This window comes from Microcaecilia unicolor, chromosome 7 (assembly GCF_901765095.1).
Source record: "Microcaecilia unicolor chromosome 7, aMicUni1.1, whole genome shotgun sequence".
Taxonomy (NCBI): Eukaryota; Metazoa; Chordata; class Amphibia; order Gymnophiona; family Siphonopidae; genus Microcaecilia; species Microcaecilia unicolor.
In genome coordinates, this window is record NC_044037.1 from 182,484,897 (window position 1) to 182,502,550 (window position 17,654).

Here is a 17,654-nt window from a genome sequence, read left to right on the forward strand (position 1 = left end):
CTCTGTAATTCTGAGAGCTGTATCAGTGGTTGGAGGCAGAAATCTGGAGAAAGGCAGCTTTATTGCAGAGGTGGGAAAATAATTGGAACAGGTAGAATTAGCTCAGAGCTGGGTAACTGGAACATGCAATTTCTCATTAGGAAGATATATTCGAGGTAAAAAAAACAAGTTCGTTCCAAGGAGTTTAGCAGGACAAGTGCTCTCTGAAGCAAGATGGAGAATGCCTGATGAAGAGAGGGAGAGAGAGAGGCCAAGAAGGGCTCACACAGGCCCAGGGAGGAGGGGGTAAAGAGACCAATGGGGACAGAGCCTGCCATCAGGTAGCAAGGGTGATCCTAGAGGACAGCCCTCGATTGGAGGGGAAAGGTCATACCTGGATGCCCTCTCAGGATAGAGATAGTAAGAATGACCAGGGAATGATATCAGGTAAACAAAGGAGCCAAGCTTGGCTGAGAAAGAGAAGAGGTCTGGCAGGAGCAGCACAGACCAATAGTAACAGTCCTTATATGGACAGGCAGGTGTGGCTGCATTGCCTGTGAGACTTCATTACACACAATGCATTGCTCACATATCTTTGCAGTAAGGACTGCAGCAGTAAATATCCTTAGAAGTGAGAATAACAATAAAAGCATTAAACACATTTTAGGGTCACATTATAAACTAGTGCAAGGCTGTCAGAGAACAGAACAGATATGTGTGTGCCTTACAGTTTTCCTGAGGTTGCTTTTCTACCTCTACCTGCAGATCTACATCTATATACTGGTGTTTAAAATACTTGTACTTTTTTTTTTTTATATCAGATACTATATGATTTTCTGAGTATGGTTAGAGCTACTGTTTCTGGTTACCTTATGTTTTTGTGGGGGGGGGGGGCTTGAGCTTGATTCACAATGTTGCAGTGTTTGCCAGGGAAGGCTAGAGTTGGATGGGTTAATGTAGGCGGAGGGGTATTTGGGGGGGGGGATGGGGTGACGTACTTAATGGGGGCTTGACTACAATGTGATTAGGATTAGCATGGGGAGCCACGGAATGTTTGTTTGGGTGTGTGGTTGCAGGAGCGTGCGCAAAATCCATTAGTGCACCTTTGTGAAAGGACCCCTAAATTTGATGGTGTATTAGAGAAGCCATCAGACAGAAAAGCTATTTGTTTAGTCATTCTGGCGTGTGTATATATATGCACATCAGTATATGTACAGTATCTATATAAATAATTCTCACCTCCAACGTTCTGAAGCTCACTCTGTGGCAGGGAAAAACTGAAGCCCTGTACTGTTGGTAGGCTAGGCTGTCAGCACCACTCACTCTCACTCATAGACCCGCCCTCAGCCACACCCCATCCAGACATAATTCACAACCCCAACATTCTAATGAAGCCTCCAACATTTCAACTTTCTAAATTTGTAGTTGTGTAGATCCCATGAGTGTCTGCCCCACCCTCATGTCAAACGTGATGACGTTAGGGTGGAGCACAGACACTCAACGAATCAAGGAAGCCCATTGGTTAATCTCTGTTTCCACTCCCCAATGCAGCCGTCATTCCCATACACTCAAAACCAAACAAAATTGCCGCTGCACCCCGTCCCCCCTCCCACAGCCGCTCGCTCACCGTTCCGCCACACCCCCTCTCCTCTCCGACTCTGGCCATGCAGCAGGACGATTACTACACATGAATGGAAGTGACCCAATCAACTACACTGTAAGCAAGGAAGCCCATTGGTTAATCTCTGTTTCCACTCCCCAACACAGCCGTCATTCCCATACACTCAAAACCAAGCACACCTAGGAGCTGCTGAGCCACATGTCGTTTTTTTTTTCTTCTTACATCTGAAACACGTCTAAAGCTGTTTCTGCTGGATAAACTGCGCCTTAACAGGTAAAGGACAAAAGGTTTTTTGTTTTCTTACTGCACACCTTTTTAATTTATTTGAAAGCTACCCATCTGTACATATGAATATCATGAAATCTAAATTAAATATCACTAAAACAGCTTTAAAAATTATTCTACCTGGTAGAAACAGCAATTTTAAACTCTGTATTTTCACATCATTTGTCAACAATACAAAGTTTATCCAGGGTGCCCGTGGCTGTATCAGCCCCGCCGTTGCCTGTCAATGTGTGTCACTGAAACAGTATGAGGGACCTCCAGCTGCCTGTGGGTCACGACAGGACTTAGCTGCTGGATGCCAGAAGCAGTGTCTCCTTAGGTTGACAGCAAATAGCAACCCCCCCCCCCCCCCCCACCAAGCACCTCGGAGGGAGAGAGGAAGGTAGGGGACAGGACCGTGGAACTGGGAGGGGGAGCGACCCTTGAACTGGTAGGGGGACCCTGGAACTGGGATGGTGGAGACCCTGAAACTCTGAGGTAGGGTGGTGGGGGGACCCTGAAACTGGAAGGGACCCTGGAATTCGGAGGGAGGGGGGGATGACCCTGGAACTTGGAGGGAGGGATGGAGGGGGACCCTGGAACTGGGACGGAGCAGGGAGGGGCCCCTTGCATACACTCTGATTCTCACACACACTCTCTCTCTCTCTCACGGACACACTCACACTCAGTCTCACTCTCTTTCTGTCACACACACACACACTCGCACATTCACTCTCTCTCACACAGTCAATCTCACACACACTCTCTCAAACATACACACTCCGAGGAAAACCTTGCTAGCGCCCGTTTCATTTCTGTCAGAAACTGGCCTTTTTCACTAGCAATATATATGTGCAACTTTAAATTAGTCACCTTATTTTCCAACTCCTCTTACTCTTACCTATCTATATGTTCCATCTTTGCTTATACCCTACACTGTCTATTAAAATGTTCTATTACATATTGTGTTGACATTGTAAGTAGTATAGTGTGCCAGACGTATTGTTATTTGAAAATTTTTACTGCTGTAATTGTCTATTGCTTATGTTTGATTTATTCTTTCTGTAGACTGCCTTGAGTGAATTCTTTCAAAAAGGCGGTAAATAAATCCTAATAAATAAATAAATGTGTTGTCAGTCTAATTTTAACATCTGAACCTGACCTTTTTGCATTGAATGAGCAATATTTAGTGTGCCTTTTTCAACTGGCATAAAACAGGTGCATTTTTCATTTTTTCCCTAGGTGCCTTACTATAAAATTAGCCTTGCTGCCAATCTACTAGCCAGGCTTTTAGCAACAATTTTGCAATCAACAGTTGAGGTAAGTCTGTAGTTTTGAATCAATGAAACACCTCTACCAGGGTTTTCTAATACCACCATCAGCAACTCCACAGAGCTATCTGTAGAAGAACCTTCAGTAAAGGAATGTGGAAACAATTTAGCCAACCAAGGTATTCAAGGGGAAAATTATCAACATGGGCTACCACTAAGACGTGTTATTTTACTTGTTAACTTGGGTTAATATAACTAGGTCTCATGGCATAAAATGGGACCTTTGCTAAAATAGCATGAGTTACTGGTAAAATAAAATGTCTTAACAATAGCCCACGTTAATAACTTCCCCCAAAATGTATTTTAAGGGGCCCTTTACCAAACAGTGGTAAAGGATGGTCTTAGCGCACCCTTACATGAGTGTTTCCCATGCGTTAAGCAAAACAGCAAAAGTAGAGGCTGACAAATGCGCAAACCAATAGGGAGATAATATCAAAAACCAGTTTATTCAGAATATTCATATCAATATCAAGGACCCGACACGGTCTGTGTTTCGGCGCCAAAGCGCCTGCCTCAGGGCGCCTGCTATTCATAGCATTCTACTACAACTGCATGTGCCAACTGCCAATAGAGAAGGGAGAGACCTCTTTGGGCCCTGCTGTGTGGATTAACTTGCATGCATAAAGGAATTATTCAAGCCTATCAGCTTCTTCTCAGAGAAAGTTGATTGTGTCCCCTGAGGCAGGCGCTTTGGCGCCAAAACACAGACCGTGTCGGGTCCTTGATATTGATATGAATATTCTGAATAAACTGGTTTTTGATATTATCTCCCTATTGGTTTGCGCATTTTTCAGCCTCTACTTTTGTTGTTTTGCTTTGACTTTCCGTGGAGGCTCCTCCTGTCTTCTTGGATTTTCCCATGCGTTAAGGCCATTTTTACCACTGGGGTAAAATGGCTGAATTTCCTATTTTTTTGCATTACCAGCCACGTACTAATTTTGCCATTAGTGCGTGGCCATTAAAACATATTAGCGCATGATCCCTTACTGTCACCCTTTATGGAGGCAGTAAGGGCTCACACACTAATTGGTTTGCTTCACTAACCAATTTAGCACAGAACACACTGCTTATTTCTAGGATAAGCAGCATAAAATGTACTGTTTTGGAATTTTGTCAGGTACTTGTAACCTGGATTGGCCACTGTAGGAAAAAGGATACTGGGCTTGATTGACCTTCGGTCTGTCCCAGTATGGCAGTACTTGTGTTCTTAGGGAGGACTCCCGCTCAGTTTAGAGGAAACAGTGGACAACACATGGTAAGTACCGTGCACTAACTGCAGGTTGCAGTCCACACCTATTCTCCACCCATAACCCATTGAATTCCTGTACCCTAAGAAAGCATGCAGTTAACACACAAATTAGCACGCTTGCAGGCTCATTTTCGAAAGAGAAGGACGCCCATCTTTTGACACTAATCGGAAGAAGGGCATCCTTCTCACAGGGTCGCCCAAATCGGTATAATCGAAAGCCGATTTTGGGCGTCCCCAACTGCTTTCTGTTGCGGGGACATCCAAAGTTCATGGGGGCGTGTCGGAGGCGTAGCAAAGGCGGACTTGGGCATGCCTAACACATGGACGTCCTCAACCCATAATGTAAAACAAAAGGGCGTCCCTGATGAGCACTTGGACGACTTTACCTGGTCCTGTTTTTCTTACGACCAAGGCACAAAAAGGTGCCCGAACTGACCAAATGACCACCGGAGAGAATCAGGGATGACCTCCCCTTGCTCCCCCAGTGGTCATTAACCCCCTCCCACCCTCAAAAAATATCTTTTAAAATATTTTGTGCCAGCCTCAAATGCCATACTCAGGTCCATCACAGCAGTATGCAGGTCCCTGGAGCAGTTTTAGTTGGTGCAGTGCACTTCAGGCAGGCGGAGCCAGGCCCATCCACCACTACCTGTTACACTTGTGGTGGTAAATATGAGCCCTCCAAAACCCACCACAAACCCACTGTACCCACATCTAGGTACAGTTGTGTACAGTTGTGGGCAGTGGGGTTTGGGAGGCTCAGCACACAAGGTAAGGGAGCTATGTACCTGGGAGCAATTTCTGAAGTCCACTTCAGTGCCCCCTAGGGTGCCCGGTTGGTGTCCTGGCATGTGAGGGAGACCAGTGCAATATGAATGCTGGCTCCTCCCACGACCAAAGGGCTTGCATTTGGTTGTTTATGAGATGGGTGTCCTTGGTTTCCATTATTGCCGAAAATCAGAAACGACCAAGTCTAGGGATGACCATCTCTAAGGACGACCTAAATTTCAAGATTTGGGCATCCCCGACCGTATTATCGAAACGAAAGATGGACGTCCATCTTGTTTTGATAATACAGGTTTCCCTGCCCCTACACCGGGACTTTTGCAAGGACGTCCCTTTCGATTATGCCCCTCGTTGTCATCCAACAATGGTAAGTTACTGCACTCGTGTTAACAGCGTACACATATTTACATGTTAACTGCTTGATGCACTTGTAAAAGGGCTCCATCTGTCTTTTATAGAAAACAATAGTAACACAATTATACAATCCAAACAAAAATATTTCCTTTTTTAAGATCCTACCGTATTTTACAGTTTATTATACAGTCTAGCATCAATGGCAAGATCCATTTTGTTTGCTTCCGGTAATGTACGATCCTGTAAGTATATTGAAGCAGCACCCTGTAATTTACCTTTTACTATAGTGTAGTGTGTTTACATTTCAAAATAAAGTACACAAGCAAGAATAAAAAATACAACATGAGGATTTAAACTGTGTTTGAATTGAAATGAGACAGTCATCAGCAGCATAAATAACAAAATAGTTCTTTGTATCTGATTTGACAACATAATCCAAGAGAATCATGACAATGAAAGACAGTTTTAATTGGTTGCATGCTGTTAATGTTATGGGCTTATATGATTCTAATCATAGTTTTTTAAACAGTGCCCATATGTCATGTAAACTTTTAACTTTTGCAATGGCTCCTTTTCTTTTTTTCATTCTATGTTAAATCTTTTTTTTTTATTGAGTTCAATAAATATTCAAGTAAACAATACATCTCTTAACTTAAAAAAAATATTCCAACTCCTCACTTATCCCCTTCCCGACCCTATCCCATTACCCTCCATAGCATTTTACTGTATAACACTTTTTATTGATGACAACGCATAAGGAAGTACAGCCAGCACAAAGACTGCATAATGTGTAAAGAATACAAATTTACATGATAAAACAGAACTAAACTTTTCCGTCATCTATATTTATAGAGCATTCCCCTTACCCATCATCTGTCTTCTCAAAAAATCAACATAAAGTCCTTCTGCAGTAAATATAGTATAATACAGTTGGAAACAGAAGAGAAGGCAAGGTGGCTAAGATACAAGATGACATAAAACCCCCCCATCTCTCCTCCCCCAATCATTATCAGAGTTGCCATAAGCTGGAGAGAACCTGTATTCTAATAGCTTCCAGCGTTCAAGATAAGCATAAGAATCCCTCACCAGTCCCCTAACCCCCCATCTCCCTATTCCCAACACTCATCCCCACCCCAACTCAATCAGACTTCAAAAATTCCTAAATAACATTTCGAAACCCAGACCTAAGCTTGAAACTGTCTGGAAAGTCCACCTATAACATTTATAATTGAACTTGCTTTTAGAGAAAAGGAATAAAGATAAGGATCCCAGACCATCAAAAATCTTCATCTACACTCCTCCAGACTCCATTACACACAAACAATGTAGCCCACGCCTTCAATCTGTTTGCAACCAGTGTCTTAGAACACATTTTAATGTTATCACCCAAGATTCTTGGAGCAATAATCGTGTGCTCCTCCCCTGAATAGCTAAGGCCTTCAGCCATCCAAGCAACAGATCCCATTGGTGAAATGCAATTATTTGGCCAGTTATAGTAGACAAATAATAAATAATAGTACCTGTGACAGAACAGTGTGTTTTAAGCCTGTAAAATTGTTTTATTTCTTGAAGTGTATTTCTCCAGTTTGGCCAGCAGATGGTGCATGTTTATGTTTTGGAGCTGCTGTAGAACTAAGGCTGTTTTCTTTGTTTAAGCCTTTTGGAAAAGCAGTCTGCTTTCAAAGATTGTTGTTCTAGGCTCTGATTGGCCCAGGAGCTCATTTCATTGAATTGTACTGTCTTTTGCCCCAGTTTCAGCCCGGGAGAAGAGAGAGAGAAAGCTCTTTGCTGAAGCCCTGTAAAACAGTTATATTTGATAACTGGTGAGCAGCTATATGTCCTGATCTCCCCAGGTACTTTTTAGAAAGTAAGCAAATGTTTAGTTAGTATTATTATAATTGATCCATATTTCAGTTGCCTGTTATTGTTTGTTGATTACACTTTTTATGTTTCACTGTTCAATTTTTAAGACAATAAACAATTTTCAGTTTGTTGACTCTGCTGTCTGGACTGATAAAGAATCCTGGTGGTTTGTGTGTTGGGTCTGTAAGTGCTTTCTGGGAACTGTGGGACCACTGGGAGAGTGGCCTCCAGTAACCTAGAAATCACAGGGGATAATTTGAGAGTGGGGACTCGCCAAGAGGTGTTTGGGACCCAGTCGGTGGGAGGAGGATGCTAGTGTAGAGCACAAGCGGCAGGTGCAGGTGGACTTGAGCTGTGCTGGGGGTAGACCCTCTAAGTGGCTGTGGGGTAAACCCAGGCGGGTAGCTAGGCATTTTGTTACATCACTCCAGTAGGAATGGATTAAAGGACAATGCCGAAACATATGACCCAAATCTCCCCAGGAGTGCCCACATTTAATACAATGAGAAAGATCAGCTCTAGTTATCTGCAGCAGGGCCCATTTTATTCATATGGGTCCTGCTGCAGATAACTGGAGCTAATCTTTAGTAAAAGACCCCCCTTAATTTGTAGCCCACTTCTATCCAATGAGATGTGAAATGGATTACAGAAAGCAAAATTACATAATGCAATTTTCCAAAAAGACTTTTGCCTAACTAATGCATATCCTGTTTAACTCTATGCCATCTTTAACATGTAGCATCAGCCTTCCATAAATTTCAGCCACTCAATTATTTAGTAATAGAAATGGAATCACTGGCATCCAAAGGGTGATGTGACCCCCCCCCCCCCCCCCCAGGCACTAACCTGAAGGGGTGCTCTAGGACAATGTTTCCCAAGTCCAGTCCTGGAGTACCCCTTGCCAGTCAGGTTTTCAGGATGTCCACAGTGAATATGCATGAACCTGATTTGCATACACTGCCTCTATTATATGCAAATCTCTTTCATGCATATTCATTATGGATATCCTGAAAACCTGACTGGCAAGGGGTATTGCAGGACCGGACTTGGGAAACACTGCTCTAGGAGAACCGGGTGGCACTGAAAACAAAAGTATGAGTGGAGCTTTTGATCTGTTTGCGCATTCATAGCCCTTTGTCAAAACCCCCTATCAAGCCTCCTACAGTGTCGTGGGATCTCAATGTCGTTCTCACCCAGCTGATGAAACCTCCTTTCGAGCCACTGAATTCTTGCCATCTGAAGTACTTGACCTGGAAGGTCATTTTCTTGGTGGCAGTCACTTCAGTTCGTAGAGTCAGTGAGCTTCAAGCCTTGGTAGCTCATGCTCCTTATACCAAATTTCATCATAGCAGAGTAGTCCTCCGCACTCACCCTAAGTTCTTGCCAAAGGTGGTGTCGGAGTTCCATCTGAACCAGTCAATTGTCTTGCCAACATTCTTTCTCCGTCCTCATACCCACCCTGCTGAATGTCAGTTGCACACATTGGACTGCAAGAGAGCACTGGCCTTCTATCTGGAGCGGACAAGCCCACATAGACAGTCCGCCCAATTGTTTGTTTCTTTTGACCCCAATAGAAGAGGAGTGGCTGTCAGGAAACGCACCATCTCCAATTGGCTAGCAGATTGCATTTCCTTCACTTATGCCCAAACTGGGCTGACTCTTGAGGGCCATGTCACGGCTCATAGTGTTACAGCCATGGCAGCGTCAGTGGCCCACTTGAAGTCAGCCACTATTGAAGAGATTTGCAAGGCTGCGACGTGGTCATTTGTCCACACATTCACATCTCATTACTGCCTACAGCAGGATACCCAACGCGACAATCGGTTGGGGCAGTCAGTGCTGCAGAATCTGTTTGGGGTTTAGAATCCAACTCCACCCCCCTAGGCCCAGTTTTTATTCTGTTCCAGGCTGCACTCTCAGTTAGTTGGTTCTCTTTAGGTCAATCTCAGTCTCTTTAGGTCAATCTCGGTTATGTCTTGCCGTTGCGAGGCCCAATTGACCAAAGTTTGTTGTTTTGAGTGAGTCTGGGGGCTAGGGATACCCCAATCGTGAGAACAAGCAGCCTGCTTGTCCTCGGAGAAAGTGAGGTTACTAACCTGTAGCAGGCATTCTCCGAGGACAGCAGGCTGATTGTTCTCACAATCCCGCCCACCTCTACTTTGGAGTTGTGTCTTCCCTTGTCTTTGCTTTCTACTTGACTGAGGAGCAAGCTCGCGCTACGGGCGGGAAGACGGTTGCGCATGCGTGATTCGCGCGTGACACGCGAGAGCTAGCAAACTTCTGTTGCTAGGAAGATCTTCTGATCCTGGGGCTGCCGTGGATGTCACCCAATCGTGAGAACAAGCAGCCTGCTGTCCTCGGAAGATACCTGCTACAGGTTAGTAACCTCGCTTATTAATACCATGTAACTTTTAATCTGATGTATGTTTGAATTGTAGAGTTTTTTGTATAGTTTGTTGTATAATGAAATAATTTTTATTGCTTTGTTTTTTTATATTTTGTATATGATTTGTTCCCCACTTAGACTTTTAAATAAAGTTTTATTATTATTATTAACTCTGTGGAATGTCTGTTATTATCAACTCTGTGGTTCCCAGCAGCACAGATTCTTCTTGTTCATCTTCCACCCGGAGGGGCAGAAGGAGTTGATGACCTTGGTATAACGTGTCACTAACTTGTTACTACATTACACTAAATTGTTAGTTCTTACCAGTGCTTTTTTTGTAGAAAAAAAGGTGCCGGTACTCATTGTGGGCGGGGTCACCACACATGGCACCGCCCCTATTATAGCCACACCCACATTAGTCACACCCCTTATACCAGCCATGGCGCATATAAACAGACATCATTGAAAATATAAAACTAGTATAGGAGAAAAAATAATGTGATTTCTTTTCATTATAAATAATTTCTGTAAGCTGTTACAGCTCCAGTATACCCAGTGCAAAATAAGACAAATTCCAAACACTAAAATGAAAATAAAATGATTTTTTCTACCTTTGTTGTCTGGTGACTTTGTTTTTCTATCCATATTAGTCCCAGTCTCTGATTGTGCTCCTATCTGTTCTCTTAACTCCATTTCCAGGGCTTCCTTTCCATTTATTTCTTTACTTTCTTCCTTTCTTCTTCTTTTGTTGCCCTGCATCCATAAGTAAAAGCTGGGTCCTCCTCCATGGAATTGACTGGAGGAGGTATAACATGGATCCAGCTTTTGCCTATTTTCTCCATCCATGTGCAGTTTTTTTCCTCTTCCCTTTCCCTCAGCTCCATCCATGTGCATCTTCTTTTTTCTTTCCACCCCTCCATTCATGTCCAGCACTTCTCCTCTCTCCTCCCCTCTATCCATGTCCAGCATTTCTCATCTCTCTTCCCTCCTCTGTATCCATATAAAGCAATAATTCTCTCTCCCCTCTCCTCCATCCAAGTCAGCATTTCTCCTCTCTCCTAGCCAACTCCTCCATCCATCCATGTCCAGCAATTCTCCTCTATCTCCTGCTCTCCTCTCCATCCATTTCTAGCATTTCTCCTCTCTCCTCTCTCATCCATGTCCAGCAATTCTCTCTTCCCTGTCCTCCCCTCCCCATCCAGCGATTCTCCTCTCTCCCCTCCATGTCCAGCAATTCTCTCTTCCCTGCCCTCCCATCCCATGTCCAGCAATTCTCTCTCCCCTGCCCTTCCCTCCCATCCCATGTCCAGCAATTCTCTCTCCCTTGCCCTTCCCTCCCATGTCCAGCAATTCTCTCTTCCCTGCCCTTCCCATGTCCAGCAATTCTCTCTCCCCTGCCCTTCCCTCCCATGTCCAGCAATTCTCTCTCCCTTGCCCTTCCCTCCCATCCCATGTCCAGCAATTCTCTCTCCCCTGCCCTTCCCTCCCATCCCATGTCCAGCAATTCTCTCTCCCCTGCCCTTCCCTCCCATCCCATGTCCAGCAATTCTCTCTCTCTCTTGCCCTTCCCTCCCATCAATTCTCTCTCCTCTGCCCTTCCCTCCCATCCCATGTCCAGCAATTCTCTCTCCCCTGCCCTTCCCATGTCCAGCAATTCTCTCTCCCCTGCCCTTCCCTCCCATGTCCAGCAATTCTCTCTCCCCTGCCCTTCCCATGTCCAGCAATTCTCTCTCCCTTGCCCTTCCCTCCCATCCCATGTCCAGCAATTCTCTCTCCCCTGCCCTTCCCTCCCATCCCATGTCCAGCAATTCTCTCTCCCTTGCCCTTCCCTCCCATCCCATCCCATGTCCAGCAATTCTCTCTCCCTTGCCCTTCCCTCTCATCCCATGTCCAGCAATTCTCTTTCCCCTGCCCTTCCCTCCCATTATTTCCAGCGATTCTCTGCCTCTCCCCTGCCCTCCCATCGACGTGCGATTTTTCCGTCCCTCCCCTGCCCTCACTTCTCCCATATCCAGCGATTCTTTGTCCCCCAGCGTCCTCCTTCACTGCCTGCCAGCCAGCATCGGATGCAGAAGTGAACGGTGCAGGCAGCGATTGGCTGGCAGCATCGTAGCTTCCCTCTGCAAGTCCCGCCTACAACTTCCTGTTTACGCATAGGCGGGACTTGCAGAGGGAAGCTACGACGCTGCCAGCCAATCGCTGCCTGCACCGTTCGCTTCTGACTCCGACGCTGGCTGGCAGGCAGTGAAGGAGGACGCTGGGGGACGAAGAATCGCTGGATATGGGAGAGGTGAGGGCAGGGGAGGGACGGAAAAATCGCTGCACGTCGATGGGAGGGCAGGAGAGAGGCGGAGAATCGCTGGAAATAATGGGAGGGGAGGGGAGGAGGAGAAAAAGGTGCCGGTACGCCGTACCGTTGCGTACCGGCACAAAAAAAGCACTGGTTCTTACTGATTTCAATATTCATATAATCTGCCCTTGTTGATGGGAGATGTTATTTTTGTCTCAGTTAGGAAACAAACATGAATTTTAGTTAAAAGATTTCAGTTCCAACCCATCAGCAAGAAAATATTTTGGGTTTAATTTTTATCTCTCTAGATTAGATAGCTGTTGGGCCTTGAGGAAGAGACCCCTATTTCCAGGTTGGATTGGTTTTATGTTAATTTTAATATTACTACTACTACTACTTATCATTTCTAAAGCGCTACTAGACATACGCAGCGCTGTACACTTGAACATAAAGAGACAGTCCCTGCTTGACAGAGCTTACAATCTAATTAGGACAGACAAGAGATAAGGGAATATTAAAGTGAGGATGATAAATTAAGGGTTCTGAACAAGTGAATAAAGGTTAGGAGTTAAAAGCAGCATCAAAAAGGTGGGCTTTTAGCTTATATTTGAAGACGGCCAGAGATGGAGCTTGACATACCGGCTCAGGAAGTCTATTCCAGGCATATGGTGCAGCAAGATAAAAGGAACAGAGTCTGGAATTAGCAGTGTAGGAGAAGGGTGCAGATAAGAGATATTTACCCAGTGAACGGAGTTCCCGGGAAGGAATGTAGGGAGAGATGAGAGTGGAGAGGTACTGAGGAGCTGCATAGTGAATGCACTTATAGGTCAATAAGAGGAGTTTGAACTGTATGCGGAAATGGATAGGAAGCCAGTGAAGTGACTTGAGGAGAGGGCTAATATGAGCATAACGACACTGGCGGAATATTAGTCATGCAGCAGAATTTTGAACAGATTGAAGAGGAGAGAGATAGCTAAGTGGGAGACCTGTGAGAAGCAAGTTGCAATAGTCTAAGTGAGAGGTGATAAGAGTGTAGATGAGGGTTCTGGTAGAGTGCTCAGAAAGGAAAGGGCGAATTTTGGTGATATTATACAGAAAGAAATGACAGGTTTTAGCAGTCTGCTGAATATGTGCAGAGAAGGAGAGGGAGGAGTCAAAGATGAGCCCCAAGGTTACGAGCTGATGAGACAGGAAGGATGAGAGTGTTATCCACAGAAATAGAGAATGGGGGAGGAGGAGAGGTTGGTTTAGGGGGGAAAATGAGAAGCTCAGTCTTGGTCATGTTTAGTTTCAGATGGCTCTGAGACATCCAGGCAGCAATGTCAGACAGGCAGGCTGATATTTTGGCCTGGATTTCGGCTGAGATTTCTGGTGTGGAGAGGTAGATCTGGGAGTCATCAGCGTAAAGATGATATTGAAAACCATGGGATGAGATCAGAGTATCAAGGGAAGAAGTATAGATGGAGAAAAGAAGGGGTCCCAGGACAGATCCCTGAGGTACACCAACTGACAGTGGGATAGAAGTAGAGGAGGATCCACTAGAGTATACACTAAAGGTACGCTGGGAGAGATATGAAGAAAACCAGGAAAGAACAGAGCCCTGAAATCCAAGTGAGGACATCGTATCAAGGAGTAGGCAGTGATCAACGGTGTCAAAAAGCAGCAGATAGATCAAGAAGGATGAGGATAGAATAGAGACCTTTGGATCTGGCCAGGAAGAGATTATTAGAGACTTTAGCAAGCGCTGTTTCAGTTGAATGAAGGGGGCGGAACCCAACCACAATCCACCAACTCTATGTACAACCTACTAACAACTCACCAGACCAAAAATACAATAACCAACCAAAAGGAAAAATCTCCACATACGAACATCACCAACAGAAAGAGAAAAAAAAAACAACAACGACAAATTCAACCACCGAGGAAACAGACAACTAATAAAAATAAACACATCTAACCTCCCTACAGAACCATACCGCTCAATCCGAATAGGATACATCAATGCTAGATCAGCAGTAAGCAACTCAGTAGACATACTAGACTGGATAACCACAGAGAATCTAGACCTTCTGTTCATCACGGAAACATGGTTCCACGGCCCTACAGATCCCACCATCATAGAGACATGCCCACCAGAATACAAAATCACCCACTAGACAAGAAATGGGAAAAGAGGTGGCGGAATAGCCATAATTTACAAATCCGAGTTCACCATCACAACCACTGGCGAATCCACCTCACCACAACTCGAAATTGCCTCGACAAGATTCACTCATCCAAACCTACAAGGACACCTCAACGCAATCCTATTCTACGGGCCACCAGGAAAATGGAAAGACTCCCAAACGCAACTCATGGACTTCATCTCGAACACATGTGTCTCTGCCTCAAACATCCTCATAATAGGAGATATCAACCTACACCTCGAAGACGACACCTCAACAGGCACACAAGAATGCAAAGAATTCTTAAAACTCTGGGACTTACACGCTCCTAATACTCAACCAACACACAAAAAAGGACACACACTTGACATCATTACACACAAATTCGACCCAGACTCAACTCTCCTACTTACAGACACAAGATGGACACCCACACAATGGACAGACCACCATAAAGCATATGTCTCCCTCCACTGGCGAAAAATACACAGAAACGCAGTCAACAAACATGAACGAACAACATACACCACGAGAGGAAAAATAGACCCCACAACATTCTGGCAACAGGTCTACCAAAACGAATGGTCAACAAATACAGACACCATTCAATTCCTCCATGAATGGGATGACATATGTAAGACAACATTAGACACAATTGCCCCAATCCAAACCAGAACATCACACAGGAAAAAATCTAATCCATGGTTCACCGAAGAGCTGAAAGAACTCAAAACACAAGTCAGAAAACTAGAACGTGCATGGAACAAAAAGAAAGATGAACACACACTGAATGCCTGGAAAACACTTCAGAGGAAATACAAATATACCATTAAACAGACTAAAAGACTACACTACAAAACAATGATTGGACCAAACTACAAAGATACACACAAACTCTTCTACCTTGTAAATAAATTGCTAGACACCACACCAGTTACAAATAACAGCAAAGATACACCAGGGGTCGACAACCTCGCGAAATACTTCAAGGAGAAAATCATACAATTACGACTTAAAATACCCACCAGCCCTATTGAATACGCAACACTCCTAAACTGTCTAGACCCAGAAGACGGTGTATATCCAGCAGACAGGATCTGGACCGAATTCGAATTACTGTCAGAGGACCTCATCTCTAAAACACTCAAAAGATTCGCCAAATCCCAATGCAAACTAGATATCTGTCCAAACAAGCTCATGAAATCAGCTCCTAAACAATTCATAATAGACCTAACGAACCACGTGAACTTCACGCTACAAAATGGACTTTTCCCAAAGGAAAAAGGAAAAAATTTTACTCACCCCAATACCCAAAGATACAAAGAAAAACGCAAGCGAAATAACTAACTACAGACCAATAGCATCTATACCACTAATAACCAAAATAACCGAAGGGATGGTAACCAAACAACTCACAAACTATCTTAACAAGTTCTCCATACTGCATGATGCCCAATCAGGATCGATCAAATCACAGCACAGAAACAATATTAATTACCCTAATGACCAAATTTAAACAAATGATTGCAACCGGCACCAATATACTCCTCTTACAATTTGACATGTCAAGTGCCTTTGATATGGTTGACCACAGAATCCTACTACACATTCTTGAATATTTTGGCATCGGAGGCAATGTTCTAAACTGGTTCAAGGGATTCTTAACCTTACACTCATATCAGGTCACATCAAATTCAACTACGTCTGCTGCATGGACTCCTGAGTGTGGCGTACCACAGGGATCCCCCCTCTCGCCAACTATTTTCAATCTAATGATGATCCCCTTGGCAAAACTTCTATCAAACCATAACCTCAACCCACACATATATGCCGATGGTGTAACGATATATATTCCTTTCAAACAAGACATTAATGAAATCTCCAACGAAATCAACCAAAGTCTACACATCAAGAACACCTGGGCAGATGCATTCCGATTGAAACTGAACGCAGAAAAAACTCAATGCCTCATACTTACCTCCCAATACAACACGAAAAAATTTACCGAAATTAACACACCTAAACTAAAGCTGCCAATCTCAGAAACTTTAAAAATTCTTGGAGTCACTATTGACCGACACCTAACACTTGAGACTCACGCGAACAACACAACCAAAAAGATGTTCTACTCCATGTGGAAATTGCAAAGAATAAAACCATTCTTTCCAAGATCTGTCTTCCGCGGCCTAGTGCAATCACTCGTACTCAGTCACCTGGACTACTGCAATTCACTATACGCAGGCTGCAAAGAACAAATACTGAGGAAACTTCAAACAGCCCAGAATACAGCAGCCAGACTCATCTTCGGAAAACCAAAATACGAAAGTGCAAAACCCTTACGTGAGAAACTACACTGGCTCCCACTCAAGGAACGTATCACTTTTAAAGTATGCAGGTGGGCTTTTAGCTTATATTTGAAGACGGCCAGAGATGGAGCTTGACATACCGGCTCAGGAAATCTATTCCAGGCATATGGTGCAGCAAGATAAAAGGAACAGAATCTAGAATTAGCAGTGTAGGAGAAGGGTGCAGATAAGAGAGATTTACCCAGTGAACGGAGTTCCTGGGAAGGAATATAGGGAGAGATGAGAGTGGAGAGGTACTGAGGAGCTGCATAGTGAATGCACTTATAGGTCAATAAGAGGAGTTTGAACTGTATGCGGAAATGGATAGGAAGCCAGTGAAGTGACTTGAGGAGAGGGCTAATATGAGCATAATGACACTGGCGGAATATTAGTCATGCAGCAGAATTTTGAACAGATTGAAGAGGAGAGAGATAGCTAAGTGGGAGACCTGTGAGAAGCAAGTTGCAATAGTCTAAGTGAGAGGTGATAAGAGTGTAGATGACAGTTCTGGTAGAGTGCTCAGAAAGGAAAGGGCGAATTTTGGTGATATTATACAGAAAGAAATGACAGGTTTTAGCAGTCTGCTGAATATGTGCAGAGAAGGAGAGGGAGGAGTCAAAGATGAGCCCCAAGGTTACGAGCTGATGAGACAGGAAGGATGAGAGTGTTATCCACAGAAATAGAGAATGGGGGAGGAGGAGAGGTTGGTTTAGGGGGAAAAATGAGAAGCTCAGTCTTGGTCATGTTTAGTTTCAGATGGCTCTGAGACATCCAGGCAGCAATGTCAGACAGGCAGGCTGATATTTTGGCCTGGATTTCGGCTGAGATTTCTGGTGTGGAGAGGTAGATCTGGGAGTCATCAGCGTAAAGGTGATATTGAAAACCATGGGATGAGATCAGAGTATCAAGGGAAGAAGTATAGATGGAGAAAGAAGGGGTCCCAGGACAGATCCCTGAGGTACACCAACTGACAGTGGGATAGAAGTAGAGGAGGATCCACTAGAGTATACACTAAAGGTAC

General features: G+C 44.3%; 1 long non-coding RNA gene across 1 annotated transcript in view; it reads left to right on the top strand.

Moving 5' to 3' along the window:
• Positions 1–3,112: 3,112 nt before the first annotated feature.
• LOC115473776 overlaps positions 3,113–17,654 on the top strand; it is a 39,478-nt gene continuing 24,936 nt past the window's right edge. The window contains exon 1 of the long non-coding RNA XR_003942747.1: positions 3,113–3,184. This is a non-coding gene — a long non-coding RNA (uncharacterized LOC115473776). The remainder of the gene's footprint in view (positions 3,185–17,654) is intronic.